The sequence below is a fragment of the Chrysemys picta genome, chromosome 16 (genome assembly GCF_011386835.1).
Source record: "Chrysemys picta bellii isolate R12L10 chromosome 16, ASM1138683v2, whole genome shotgun sequence".
NCBI lineage: Eukaryota > Metazoa > Chordata > Testudines > Emydidae > Chrysemys > Chrysemys picta.
Genome location: NC_088806.1, coordinates 13,505,591 through 13,520,414, shown reverse-complemented (window position 1 = coordinate 13,520,414; position 14,824 = coordinate 13,505,591). Strand labels below are relative to the sequence as shown.

The 14,824-nt window shown below is 43.4% G+C and overlaps 1 protein-coding gene and 1 pseudogene across 1 annotated transcript in view; one reads left to right on the top strand and one right to left on the bottom strand.

Moving 5' to 3' along the window:
• Nucleotides 1-14,824, top strand: part of LOC135976036 (nascent polypeptide-associated complex subunit alpha, muscle-specific form-like) — a 1,165,876-nt gene that overhangs the window by 297,446 nt on the left and 853,606 nt on the right. The gene's annotated exons all lie outside the window — the stretch shown is intronic.
• On the bottom strand, nucleotides 5,174-5,344 carry LOC112060851 (U2 spliceosomal RNA; annotated as a pseudogene).

Genomic DNA, 14,824 nt, shown 5'->3' with positions numbered 1-14,824 from the left:
GCCTTCTCTAATGCTGAGATTAGAGTATCAAGCGCTAAATTGAATAGCAGTAGTGACATAGGGTCTCCTTGTTTTTATGCCAACTTTTATTTCAATGGCTGGGGTGAGCTTCTTCCCTACTTCCATGCAGGTATGGATGTTCTTATAGGAGTCACAAATTATGTCAACAATGTGCTGATCCAGGCCCCTTTCCCGTAGTACCCACATGATGTGGTCGTGGGATACTGAGTAAAATGCTTTGGCTATGTCTACGAACATGACTCCTAGTGGCTTTTTGTTCTTTTTGGCTTGCTTTATTATGGTATGGAGAATTTTGAGGTTCTCCAAGCAGCCTGGTGCAGCGATAAATCCTCTTTGGCATACATTTAATGGACATGCTTTTGCCAGTTGGTTTGTTAGTATTCTTCAGAAAAGCCGTAGCACAATAGATCCTATGGTAAGAGGCCTCCAATTTCCCAGATCTTTCAGAGCCTCAGGGTCCATTGTTTTCGGGATCAATAGGGAATCAGCCATGTGTTGAATAGTCCAGCCAGTGTGTGGCCTTCAGGGTCTACTCAGAGTAAGTCTCTTAAACTGACCTTGTCAGGTCTGGAGCTGAGTTCCTGTTCATCTCTCTTATGTTCTTAATGATCTCTTTAGCCAAAATTAAGAGATTGAAAGCAGAGTTGTCAGGAGTAGCATGAGATCTGAACTGGCCTAGTCCTTCAAAGGATGTTTGGGTCTCCCATTTGTTCTTGTATACCTGGAGGACTTCTGCAAGTGTGATTTGACACTGAAGGATGATAGAGGCAAGCTTGCATCTGTCATTTTCAAATAGATATTGGTACCTCTTATAGGTTCCTTTTTGTGCTGCTCTTTTTTTCATCCAATCCTTTTTCTTTCCGCTCTTTTTGTTTGTGGCCATTTTGTTCAATCTATTATTCTTCGGCTCAGGTGCTTTTGTTAGGAAGGAAGAGGTGTCAATGGAGGTGGATGCAACAAGGGATGTGAAATTGGAGTTTGCAGCCACCCATGCATTGATAACTTCCATATCAAACTTTATCTAACCTTGGTGTTTCTGGTCTGTGCCTTGGTTTATTATGCGTTCATTTATTTTACACATGTAGGTGTCCTTGAGCCCAGTGATGATATTGGGCTTGTCAGCCCTTGTTTCCATAGAGCATGTTTTTGCTCCAGGTCTTGGGTCAGCCTGTGATGGTACCTCCCATAAGGCTTTATGGAAATATGATTAGAATGTGTTTTATGCTACATATGTCATGTAACATATCTCTGTAAAGGTTATAATCTACTGGATGTATTAATCGTATTTGTATGCATGTATCAAGGTTATGATCTACTGAATGTATTAATCCTATCTGTATGCATGTATCATTTTTGTATTTGAAGTTACGAATGCTATGAACATTGGCTGTATACTTGCTTGATTTCTAAGTAGCCTTAATTAGAACATTTGGTCACTTCTTGGGAAAGGAATGTGCAAGTTAAGTGCTCAATCAGGAAGCACTTAACAGACAAAAGAGCTTGGAAGACTCCAATCCACATAAGAAGTCTACCTGAGGATGTTCAAGGTAGCATGTGGGTAATGGCTGCTACCTGCAAGTCCTGAGTCATGCATGGGCATGTGACTTGCCCATGTGATTCTGAATCTCCAATTTGTGACTGGATTCTACACAGGGGGAGGGAGGGGTGTCTACCCAGAAGAGAAAGTCTATTTAAACCCTGGGGAGACCCCTCCATGTTGTCTTCAGCTGGCTAAAGAGGGAGCCTCTCCCCCCCCCCCCCCCAGGATACTTGAAGGAAACTGGAACAAAGGACAAACTACAGGGGGTGTGAGTGATTGCTGGATCCAGGCTAAAAGGAGATTAGTCTGTAAAAGGGAGCATTCTGGAACTGAGGATCTAGACTGTATTCAGTTTGATTAGACATAGATTTGCGCATTTTATTTTATTTGCTTGGTGACTTACTTTGTTCTGTCTGTTACTACCTGGAATCACTTAAATCCTACTTTCTGTATTTAATAAAATCACTTTTTACTTATTAATTAACTTGGAATATGTATTAATACCTGGGGGAGCAAACAGCTGTGCATATCTCTCTATCAGTGTTATAGAGGGCAAACAATTTATGAGTTTATCCTGTATAAAGCTTTATACAGGGTAAAATGGATTTATTTGGGTTTAGACTCCATTGGGAGTTGGGCATCTGAGTGTTAAAGACAGAAACACTTCTGTTAGCTGCTTTTAGGTAAACCTGCAGCTTTGGGGCAAGTAATTCAGACCCTGGGTCTGTGTTGGAGCAGAAGGGGGTGTCTGGCTCAGAAAGTCAGGGTGCTGGGGCCCCATGCTGGCAGGGAAAGCAAGGGTAGAAGTAGTCTTGGCATATCAGTTGGCAGCTCCCAGGGGGGTTTCTGTGCCATCTTCAGTTTGGCTTTTTATGGAGACCCAGTAATCACCATTTTTCACTTATTTGTTTAGTGGTTTTGGTTTTAATGTGCTCCGCAATCAGAATATTTATGCATCTTTTGCCCCAAAATATGTTGTTAAAATCAATGAAGAGTTGCTCTTCGTCAGCTGTCCAACAACTTTTGTGTTTTCCGCACTGTGAGTTCTGTTTAGGTTGACTGGCTTAGATACGCTCTTCATTTCGTATTGCCGGATGAGTTATTCTCTTATGTTGAAAGACACCAATTTTGGTGTCAGATCGCTTGGCACATACTTCACAAGCCCACTGCTCTTCTGCAGTTCTCCCTTTAAATTTAGCAATGTAACATGATGCTGTGTACCTTTGGGTCACTTTTGTTACACAAGGAGCATCTTTCACACCATGATTACACTTAAGGTGGATGCTCAGAGCACTCGGTTTGCCAACATGATCTCCACAGAAAGGACATGCTGGATTATCATTAGGCAGCTGTATTAGAATCTTTCCCTGTACTCCATTTACACCTATTCCTTCTGTCACCTCAACAGTGGAAGTGTTGTGGTTGATATGATCGTTGAGGTTTATCATGATAAATGAGATAATCAATGAGATTATCATTAGGCAGCTGTATTAGAATCTTTCCCTGTACTCCATTTACACCTATTCCTTCTGTCACCTCAACAGTGGAAGTGTTGTGGTTGATATGATCGTTGAGGTTATCTTTAATTCCATTTGTCCCTCCTTTGGAGCCTTCAGCACCAACTTCCTCTTCATAAGTGGTGTTCGTAGAGAGGCCAAGGTCTGACAGTCTGTTCGGTTTTAAAGTCTCTTTGAATGCTGTGTTTATGACTTCTGTAGTGAGAATTGGGCGGATCCTCTGTGTCTTTCCTCTTTTCCATGCCACAGTTTGGCACTTAGTAGCATTGTCCTTGGTATTATCTTGCCAGGTACCTGATGTGGGATGTACCTCATTTATGGCCTTGATTCTCTGTGAGGCATGCTGGACATTTTGTGCCTCACCACCAAGATAGACCCCCATCATTTTACAGGTATAGTTGGGATTATGCTTTCCAATGTGCATTACTTTGCATTTATCAACACTGACTTTCATCTGCCATTTTGTTGCCCAGTCACCCAGTTTTGGGAGATGCCTTTGTAGCTCTTCGCAGTCTGCTTTGGACTTAACTATCTTTAGCAGTTTTGTATCATCTGCAAATTTTTGCCACCTCACTGTTTACCCCTTTTCCCAAATCATTTATGAATAAATGGAACAGTACTGGTCCCAGTACGGACCCCTGGGGATAAGAGGGAAGATCCTCTTCTGACCCTGGCAGACCAGGTGCCAGCTCATGCCAATGCCTCTAGGCCTTACTGACATGTGACAAATGCATGTCTTGCTCACCTGTTTGTTAGTGTTGTTTTAGATTTATAAAAATATGTTTCGTGTTTAGAATTTATGAAAAGCTTGTGAGTTGCTGCATGTATTATTCTCACCTATAATATCTGTATTCCATGCTATAAGGTGATCTATAACTGTTGGTACTAAAACTCTAAACCCCCCCGCCGCCCCCACCCCGAGTCAGGAGAGAAGCATTACCAAGTGTGAAATGCTAGTTTACCAGAAGAGGAGTCATCTCCGTTCCATCAAGAGAAGGCCCTGACTGAGACATCGGACAAGCCACTCTGGATCATCGGTGGACAAAAGACTTTCTTGATTGTTCACACAGACACACCCAGGTGGCAGAGACATTCACAAACACTTGCCCCATCAGCTTGAGCTCTGGGGCAATTTAATAAAAATCCCTGTCAAGCAGAAACTGTTGTTCCTATGCTACTTGGACTTCAGGCAGATGGCGCGACTTCTAAGCATAATCAAGGGATTCTGGCTGTTTGGCTAGGGTTAGCCCTATGGGACATACAGAGCTTACATGTTACAGCAGTGTCTACTACTTTTTGAAACCTCAGACTGTAACTCCTTTGTCTGTATGTTTACCTGCTTTAACCTGGTAAATATGTTTCTTATATATTTTCTTAGTAAAGATTTAGCTAGTTTTATTATAGGATTGTACATGAACGTTGCCTATGGTTTGAGATCTGAGGTGCAATTGACCTGGCTGAGTGACTGGTCCAAGTGACCAGAATATTCTTATGGTTTTTGGTGTAAGAGACCATCTGTCACAAAGGCAAGCTCACCTGGGTGGCACGATAGATTCAGGGTGCCCAAGGGGGCTGTCTGTGACTCCATGTTAAGACTGTTATAGTGCCTGAGGAGTTCACACTTGATACATCGAAGTCTAGAACACACAACCGGGTACAGTACGAAACCTAGTGCCTTGTCTTGATCTTACAAACCAAGATATATGGAACATAAGCTGTGTGGTGAGAAGTCTATGTAACTCATGCAGTTGGTGATATACATGTGACCTCAAATATTACCAATCTGCCCCCCCATAGAAAAACAACAAAAGCCAACCAACCATCTCCCCAACAGACCATCAGTCTGGACAGCTTTCGTCCCTCATACTGTTGAAAAGACTCACAGCAGAAAGAAGAATCCAAGCTTTTAAAACAATCCTCCAGCAAGACAAAGAAACTCACATCTATAGACTCAGAAAACACTCCCAATAAATTTGAACATTATGTTATCATGAAGAAATCAAAGTGCTAAAGAGTCCAGATTTTTCAACTACTTTAAGAAAATCTTACCAAATCAGCATCTTTCTGCTTTTCTAACCAGAAGATTCTCCCCAAAAGGAGATGCACTGTTCCCAGAGTCATTGCAATACCAGGTCAATGCATGGGTTGGACAGAGCAAGCTCCTATTCCATCCCCCAGTTTCAAAAATCAATTTAATATATAGTCCTCAAATAAAGGACATATCAGGTATTAAACTGATAAGAACAGATTAAAAAAATTAAGATGTTTAAAAAAAGTGAACGGTACAGAGTTTTAGCATAGAAGTTTCTGGTTATCGGGATAATGTACAGATTATCAAGGGGTGCGAAGTTTGGTTTAAGATTGGATGGCATAAGGAATACGTAATCTGCAATATCCCTAATTGGGGTAAAAGGTTGATCGATCAAAGTACAGACATTGAGATATGAGGGTATGATGTTCATATAATGGCTGTGTTCGCGCGTGGAGTATAGTCAGTGGATACGATGATGAGGATGGGTTGACCCTCATTTGGTGAGATTTAATGTTCAGGGAGTTTATGATTCCAGTTCATATGGTCCAACGGACAAAGTATCTCGGTCCCTTTATCGTAGTAGAAGAACGATGTCACTCTGGCTCACGCCTCCTGGTACTGTCAGTGGCCGATGACGTGTTCGATGTAGATGTCCCTGGACATCGGATGGTGTCTGCATGAGCCAGGCAGAGCGTTGACCGATCCCCCAGGTCCGCAGCACACGCTCTTTACAGGGGTCTCAGGCACCCAGGGCTCCAATGATCAGGGCATCCATCTGCACCTCGTAGCCCTTCACTCTCAGGGTGTTGGCCGGGGGCAGGGGGGCGTACTTTTCCAGCTTATGAGCTCATGCTTCATGAAAGGCCGGGGTCCTGTTCTCAAAGGAGACCATGACATCAACAAGGATGATCTTTTTCTGGGCCTTGTTGGTGACGATGACATCAGATTGCAGCTGGCTGTCGGTACTGGGGATGGTGCAGTTCACGGAGATCTCCCTCAGGCGTGGTGCGATGGCTTTCACCAGGCTGTTCTGGATGGAGTTGTGGTGCAGCTGCCAGGCTCTGGAGTGGGGTTTGCAGCTGCACAGGATGTGGGGCAGGGTCTCATTGGAGTAGCCGCACTTTCTGCAACGCTTGTCTTGGTTCCCGTGGCAGATGGCTCCGTTGAGCGGGATGCAGTTGAGCTGGGCATGGTGGATGATCCTCCAGTTGGTGAAATGGGTGAAGCTGCCACCGGCGAGGAAGTGGTTGCTGGCGTCCCACTTGCTGGTCAACTCGAAGGCTTTACCCTGGTCCGGTTCATGCTTCAGGGTTTCCACATACAGCAAATAGACGGCAGCCTTCAGGGTCCTCTCCAGCAAGCCCCTGGCGCTTGGGTTGATGATGGTGTTGTCGTCGGACCTGAACTGCAGCACCAGGACTCCCAGCTCCTGGTGCTCCTTGCACCACTCCCAGCGGCAGCCAATGCTCTTCCCCAGGCAAAGCATGGCATTGCGAGTGCAGGACCACAGTGAAGCACTGTCACGCCCGTCCTGTCCGAATTCACCATCCAGGGAGATGCTCAGGAAGGTGGCGATGTCTTGGTTGGAGGGGGCTCTGCCAATCCGCTTCTCTGTCACGCAGGGCATTCGCTGTGATATTCCTTACTATGGCATTGGGACACGTCAGCAGGTGGAAGGCATGAGTGATCATCGCGACGTCATACAAGTCACCCATGAAGGGAATGTTGGCACCACTGTGCCTGTGGGTGATGTAGACCAGATCATTGCTGGCTCTCTGGGGAAGGAACAGCCACTTCTTCACCAGCTGCCAGATGATCTTGTCTGCCTTGTTAAGGGGCACCTTCCCCACAGTGGATCCCCTTAGGATAAATGAGATGCAGGGGATCAGTAAGGTGTTCAGGGTGTTTATCTTCTGCCAGCATGGAGGTGTCAATCTTGGTGGCATCCTGCAAGATGTCCTGGATGGTGTCCTCGGGTGTCTTCCAGACACAGAAACCCATCGGCGTGCCCAGGTGCTGGTATGCCTGCCCCTCTGCCAGGGGGATGACAGGCTCACCCTGGATCTGGAACCCTGTTGCCTGCACTGAGTCCCTTTTGCTGCCATCAATGTGGAGAGTTGCACACTGCTTCGCATTGAAGCAGCACCCCATCCAGTTAGCAGCTCAACTGGTGGCATCTAGCATACCTTGGAGGCTCTCTGGGTCGTCCGCGGTCAGGACCAGGTCATCTGCATAAGCCAGGACATTGGTAAGATATGAATAATGTTATATATACCATCATGTGCCAGCAATGCCCCTCTTCCATGTACACTGGTCAAACTGGACAGTCTCTACTCAAAAGAATAAATGGGAATAAAAAAAATTGTATAAAACATCAGGAATCATAACATTCAAAAACCAGTAGGACAACACTTCAATCTCTCTGGTCCCTCAATAACAGAACTAAAAGTGGGAATTCTTCAACAAAAAACTTCAAAAAGAAACTCTAATGGGAAGCTGCAGAACTGGAATTAATTTGCAAACTGGATACCATCAGATTAGGCTTGAATAAAGACTGGGAGTGGTTGGATAATGATAAATAAAATGATAAATAAAAAAAATGATAAATAAAAACCTAAACCTAATTTCCCCAATACTAATTTCTCCCTAATGTTACTCAGACCTTCTTGTCAACTGTCTGTAATGGACCACTCTCATTACCACTTCAAAAGTTATATTTCCTCCATTGGTATCTTGCTGTTAATTGATTTATCTCATTACACTGACCTCACATTTGGTAAGGAATCCTTTCATGTATTTATACCTGCTCCTGTATTTTCCACTCCATGCATCTGTTGAAGTGGGTTCTAGCCCACGAAAGCTTATGCCCAAATAAATGTGTTAGTCTCTAAGGTGCCACAATGACTCCTCATTGTTTTTGCTGATACAGACTAACACAGCTACCACTCTGAAACCTGTAAAAACTGAGTCACCTTTGTTTCTGACAAGTGATCAGTTAGATTGTGCCAATCCAGGCCAAGGGTAACAGAGAAATTAACCAGGATGGTGGTTATAGTGCTCTGTGTGTCTTCTATCTTTGGTAAAAAATAGTATGTGTGATTGCTAGTATATAATACACAGGCATTACATCTATATTCATCCCCTGGGGGTTGGCTAATACTTACATCTTCCTGTTAGGCAAAAAGATTCTTTTCCCCAAGAATCAGGCAAGCACAGACAATACTGAAGGGGGTTTATTCACGGTACCGGAAAGACTGACAAACAGCTTCAAAAATATGGTGCTATAGTGACCAGTTATATACATTCTTTTATCAATTCATTTGCATTGATCTGTACATACAGAGACAGACATTGTTACAAGTCACAGAGAACCCTGAACAAAGATAAAAATAAGAACAGTATGTGCATATAGAGGTCATCCTACTTGCATCAAACATTTATGGCTACCATAAAGGGGAAGGAGGTGAGGTGAGGTGGGGGTGGGGGTGGGAGGTAAGAATGAGTGCTTATAGACATCCGGTGGGTTGTGAAGGGAGGGTTAGCGTTGTTCTTTCTTACCGATAAGCTGAGCTAAGTTATCATGTATTGACAGAAACTATGTCCTTGCTTCTCAGCCGTTTCTGTCTTTTCTGCTGGTTGAATTTTAACTCCTTCCTGACACTCCCAAAATACTGTTTCCCAGGATGTAACACATACACATTGTCCGTTGTACAAAACACATGTCACATTTCCTAGTTCATCCCACACACATGTTCCCAATGACATATCTCTGCTATATGGTTCTGTGTTGACAGGTAGGGACAAGCACACCCATTTCTGAGGGCTCCATTTCGTACACCCTCAGGTATCCAATAATTTCTCTTCTTTCCCAGCCCACTGACCCATAACCTGGGGTAGCCAAAAGGATCCCATGGTCAATTTTGGAAGTGGGCTCACTTTTCATATCTCTGTCTTCACAGACTGTTGGTGAGCAATTTTAACAATAATTTCACCTAATAATAGATCAGGCTTAACCATGCTGGAAACATATTGCATCCATTCATATTTGTAGGTGTCAAACAAGTACCTCTTCTGTTGTTTTTAAAAGTGCATTAATACCCAAACATTCCCAGCTATTACCCCAAACATTTTGTGTTCTAGTGATGCTAAACTAAGAATTTGCATCTCAGTATATCCTATGGCCAAGGCAGTTTTATTCCCTAATTCTATTTGTTTTTTATACAGCAGCCAAGAGGTGGTGTTTAGCCACTGCCACATATTCCATGTTGCTTTTAAATTTCCCAGACCTATTTGTACCAAGTCCACAGTATTATCTGCCTGCTTGTGAATGAGACTATCTTGTAGTTGTGAGAAGAAATTTAACTTATTCTTAATTACCTCCAGGTCTACAGTATTCATAATTCCTGCTCCAAATCCAACTTCTCCCATGATTGCGCTAATTATCTGGGCATTAAAAGTTCCCAGAAGCAGGTAAAGCCAGATCTTACACTGGAGTTTCATTTTCTGTGGATTAAAATTGTGGTGGTTAAGCAGTGCCTCGTGCTCAGGTTCTGGGATGTCCTTTTCTGCAAAGAATTCAAACATCATTATTTATGTAAACAATTTAATTTGTGAAACATGTACCCATTTCAGTTTTCCATCTTTTTCAATGCGGTATACTAATGGACTAAGGCAGACCACTATGGAGTAAGGGCCTATCCATTTTTATTCCAGTTAGTGGCCCCCTTTTCCCCCTTTTAAGGTACATGACTTGGTCCCCTGTTTCCCACAAGGCTGCCTTTGTGGGCCGTTGTTTCTGAATTTTGTTGTTCTTGTGTTTGATGGCCTGATTAACCCTATACTGGAGGGTGGTTTTATCTTTTTGTAACCGTTTCTTTTGTGCTCACAGAATTTTCATGTACCCTTATCAAAGTGACAGTCTGATTACTCAGAGCCACCTTAATGCTCGGTGTTCCCAATGTTGCTTCTTTTTGTTTTGTGCACCTCATCCCTGCTGTTGCTCCAGAGGGGCAGTATCTTTTTTAATTTCTTATTCTTTTACTACAGCTTTTATCTGCTATTTTGTTACCAAAAACAAACAAACAAACAAATCCAGAATCTCTTCCCATTCTCCTGGGTTTGACTGCCCTGCTGCAGCCATGACTTTGGTCTTTTAAAAAGATATTGAACTTATAAAGCATTAAGGTACCTTAAGGGTTAAATGCTAAATCCCAAAGCCAAACAACAAACACCAGTTACCTGTGTCTGGCAAAAAGTGTTTCTCAGTTTTGCAACTTTGAATGAAAGATTCAAATGGATTTTAGTGGTATTATTTATGTAAGCAGAGTCAGGATGAGCTCTACCCTGACATCTGGTGGTGAATTATGGCGAGTGTGGAAAAGAACTCCAGGGGCTGATCTTGTTTGCATAGGCACACCCACTCGCCTGGCATGAAACAACAGCAACTCAAAGTGGTTACTTTGGCTGGTGTGGGATCCCCAGTTTTCTCTGTTATTGGGGCAGGAAGAATAAAGTTTTGTTACCCTGATTCTGTGAATCAAGGCCAGTGGAACTGTTGTATGACAGAAGGACTGAGTGAGTCCTTCACCATTACCTAAGTAGCACTTGCTTGACAAGGGGCATAGTTTACAAAACCCAGTGAATTGAGAGAGGATGGGGATAGGTATTTGTACCTGATGGTATGGGCCTGCTCTGAGGGTTTGAAACACCAATTGCACTAACTCCTCTCTCCAGTGTTGAATGTCAGAGCTAACTTTGATTCCATTAGGAGTCTAGTTACAGGCTGCTAAGCTGAATTCATTTTGGGCCCATGGTGCACTAGCACTGGGGCTCCCCTACTATGAGCTGAAATTGCTAAGAGGTGAAATCACAAAAGAGCTAAAGTTATTAAGAGCTGAGATCACTGAGTGCTGTGTTAACTAGTGAGGGAGCCTGAAGCTATATTGCTAAGCAGCTGGTGGAGCAATTTGTGGGGACAACTGGAGGAGCAACATGGAGCCTTTCGGGGCCACTTGGAGCGGCCCAAGGAACAGCGAGCAGAGCTGTTTGCGGGGATGGCTGGAGTGGCTCACAGGTTGATGAGCGGAGCAGCTTGTAGAGCGGAGCAGTTTGTGGGATGGCAGGAATTGGACTGGCTCATGGTGAAGGCTGTGGTGGAACCCCACGGAAAGACAACCAGCCGGCCTCGGATCACGTAAGGTGCCCCTTAACACCCTGCGTGCCCCCCCTTTTACTCTGGGGCTACACTGACCAGGGACAGAGACTTTGGGGTCTGTTGGACTTTTGGGACTTTGGGTGGTTGCTGGACCCAAGAGACTTTGGGGGTGTTGGACTTTGGGGACTCTGGGTGATTTTTGGGTTGCTGGATTCATGAACCAAAGGGAAAGGACACAGCCCAATTTGCTGGGGTGGGTTTTTTTTTACCCATGGTTTGTTATGAATCCTGTTTGTGGTGTTTTTCCAATTTAATGCTGATGTCGTTTACCTCATGTTATTAAACATTTTCTGTTACACTCAGACTCCATGCTTGCGAGAGGGGAAGTATTGCCTCTTAGAGGCACCCAGGGGGTGGTATGTAATTGTCCCAGGTCACTGGGTGGGGGCTCGAGCCGGTTTTGTATTGCGTTATTGAAATGGAACCCCTAGATACAGAACCCGGCCCTTGTTGCTGCCAACTTAGATGGGCAGAAGGGTTACATTGAAAAACAAAACTAATTCATCTTAAACCTATAAAACAAGAGTTTTACAAACCAGGAGTGTTGGTTTAGGTCCTAAACACTCCACATATTTACACAATATATTTATACACACATATTCTTTTTTCTTAACATCCCTTACACTGCTTTAATTTTTACACAGCTGTACGTAAAGTACATTTGTATACATTTGGGGGCAGATAAGTTCCAATAGAAACCCCTTATTCTTTTAGGGAATTTGACTAAATTGTTCATAGTCAAATGATTTCAATCAGATTGTCTCTTTGCCTGGCTTATTTACAGACATTCCTTTGGAAAAGGGCCCATTTTTCCTTCTGAATGGCTGCAAATAAACCAATAATTCTCTTTCTATAACTTTTCCTTTTTAACATTTTTACAACATTCAACTGCTTAATTCCCTCCAGCCTCTGAAGAGTTAACTTCTCACTCTCTTTCCTAAAATCATTTGCTTATCTCCCCAAATGACACCTTTATCAACTCAGATTTCACCATTCCAAGTATTGTTCCAGGGATCTGAATTCCCATGCTTGTACTTACTGCTTCCCTTACTCCTGCCACTGTGCCCTCAGGGCTTCCAACCTGTTTTCCAATTTTCTTTTTTATCTGTTGCCTGCCTGCTTGTTTGTGTTACCCGGGGTTCTTTCAACCCAAAGCTCTTGGTAACTTTACTCTGTGCGAGGAGGTGTCAGGAAATAAATCAGGGGGAGACGGCTGTCCGACCGATAGATGGCTGGCACAAACAGGACAACACAAGAGTGCTTTCACTTAAAGCTAAACTTTACTAGTCTCAAGCACTTACACACGTCTGCAACAAGATTAGTAAAACACTCCCAACCCTTGATAATTACCAAAGCTGAGTGTGGTTTTCAAGTGACACAGTGGCAAGCTTCCGGTGGCCAAATCTTCCGTCCCCCAGTGGGGACCGCAAGATGTATCCAGAGGGAGAGTCCAAAAAAGTCCCCAAACAAGTCCAACTATCTCAAACTTTTCCCCCTTATTTATACACTAGTAATAGAATGACATGTCCCTTAAAGAAACCTTGTTAAGTAAGCAGTTTCAAGCAAGAGGTTCCTTCTGATTATTGATTAACCAGGTGTGGGTTTTTCCAGAGTCTGCAGCTCTGAGACCCCAATAGACATTCCTGCTATTTTAAAATGCATGTATCAGCAACTTCAACACAATTCTTATCAGGAAGGATGTGGGGTCAAGCTGCTCCTTCCGTGCTACCCCAAAAACCCCTCCCTTCCTGCCTTGGTCAAGCTGAGTTTGCTGAATGGCCAATTTACAGCTTGCTGACTAGGTTGCTTTTTAACAATAAGCCATAGTGGTTTTAGGCACTTTACTGGTTTGCCAAAGTCTCTCCCTACAGTCTGGGTCTGATCCTGCTTTCCTCACTGAACCATCCCTTTTCATGGACGCAGGCTTTGTTCCACTACCAATTTAGCAAGGAGGGTGGGCTCCTCAACTAGCCTCTGCCCCTCCTGGTCCCTTTCCTTAAACATTTCTCTCAAAATTGTGAAATTACCACAATATCACTTCCAAAATATACTACACTGCCCAAACTCCTATATCCTTCAGAGTTTGGTTTAACAGAGCAAGATCTGTTTAAAAAGAGCAATCTCTTGAACAAAGTATTGTCTTTGGATTTCTTCCTTTTAAACATTTTTACACAGGTGCTACTACTATTTGCCCACACTTCTGTATTCTTCAGAGTTGGGTCTCATAGAAAATACCGCCTGAACATATTTCTTTATGAATCTCTTTTACCTTTATAAGTCTTCCGTGCAAACGCTCATGCTAGGACTTACAAAACACAAAAATCTATACCCACTAAAAAAACCCAAAGACCTCTGCCTGTCAGAGCAGGAGGAGGGAACGCGAAGCCCCCTACCTTTTGGGCTTGATCCTGCTATGACTGAGCACTGAGGGTATATTCACCTATGCAATTTCCCCCCGACAGACAGGTAGGAGCGAGGACTCTAATTCTCCCCCTTATGGCCTGCCACCTCTATGACCAGGGTATATATACCTAGACAGTTTGGATATATCTTATCTGTATAGTTTTCCCTGACAGACAGGTTGGAGTGAGGACTCTAATCCTCCCCCTATTGTCCGGCACTTCTACGACCGGGGCTGTGCACATCTGAATGATCGATCACTTTATATGTATGGTATACTTTTTAGCAATATTTAGCAGTATGTTCAACAATCACAGTGCATGTCTTCCCTCTTTTGCAATTCTCCACCAAAAAATGTTATGTTTATAAGAAGCACACGGGATCTTTTTCAGGGGAAAAGACAATATACCCTGTTTATTGAAGATACAACAATTAGCATATGCATTCAATCACACCACACACACCGCCAGTCAATGTTATAGTTACCAGTCCAGAGTCCGGATCAATCTAGTGGCCAGTTAGGTTGATCACGGGTAGGTAGGAGCCAAGTTCTGTCAGTCGCGACATGATGCTCGGGGGTAGTCTTGGCAGGATGAACCCAAAGTTTCATGGCAAGGCACGCTGCTTATATAGTGATTTTCCTTCATTGGGCCCAATGAGTTTTGCATCATCATGATGTAATCAATTGTTGTTTGACAAGTTCTTGTTTTCTTAAATTGTCCTTCTCATTCTTTATCTTGTTTTTTCATCAAATTTCTCAGGGAGTTATCCCATGCTGTTTTGATCACTGCTATCTTGTCCCCATTGATAGGTGCCTGTCTCATCTTTAGAGCTGTAAATCTGCCCTCCTCTGACATTTCAATAGGGGCGGGTTGCAGCCTCCTGGCACCCTTGCATCTGTCTCCGGTTCCTCCCTTGTACATCTGGTTCAGCGATGACCTTCACACTTATCTCTTAACACATACGTTCCTCATTCACACACAAAACAGAATTAATATACACAGAACATTTTGAACAGGAACATCAAATTGCAATGCAAAATAAATGATGGCATTCTTTTACTTATTTTAAAATGCTAAACCTACAACAAAGTCGTGACC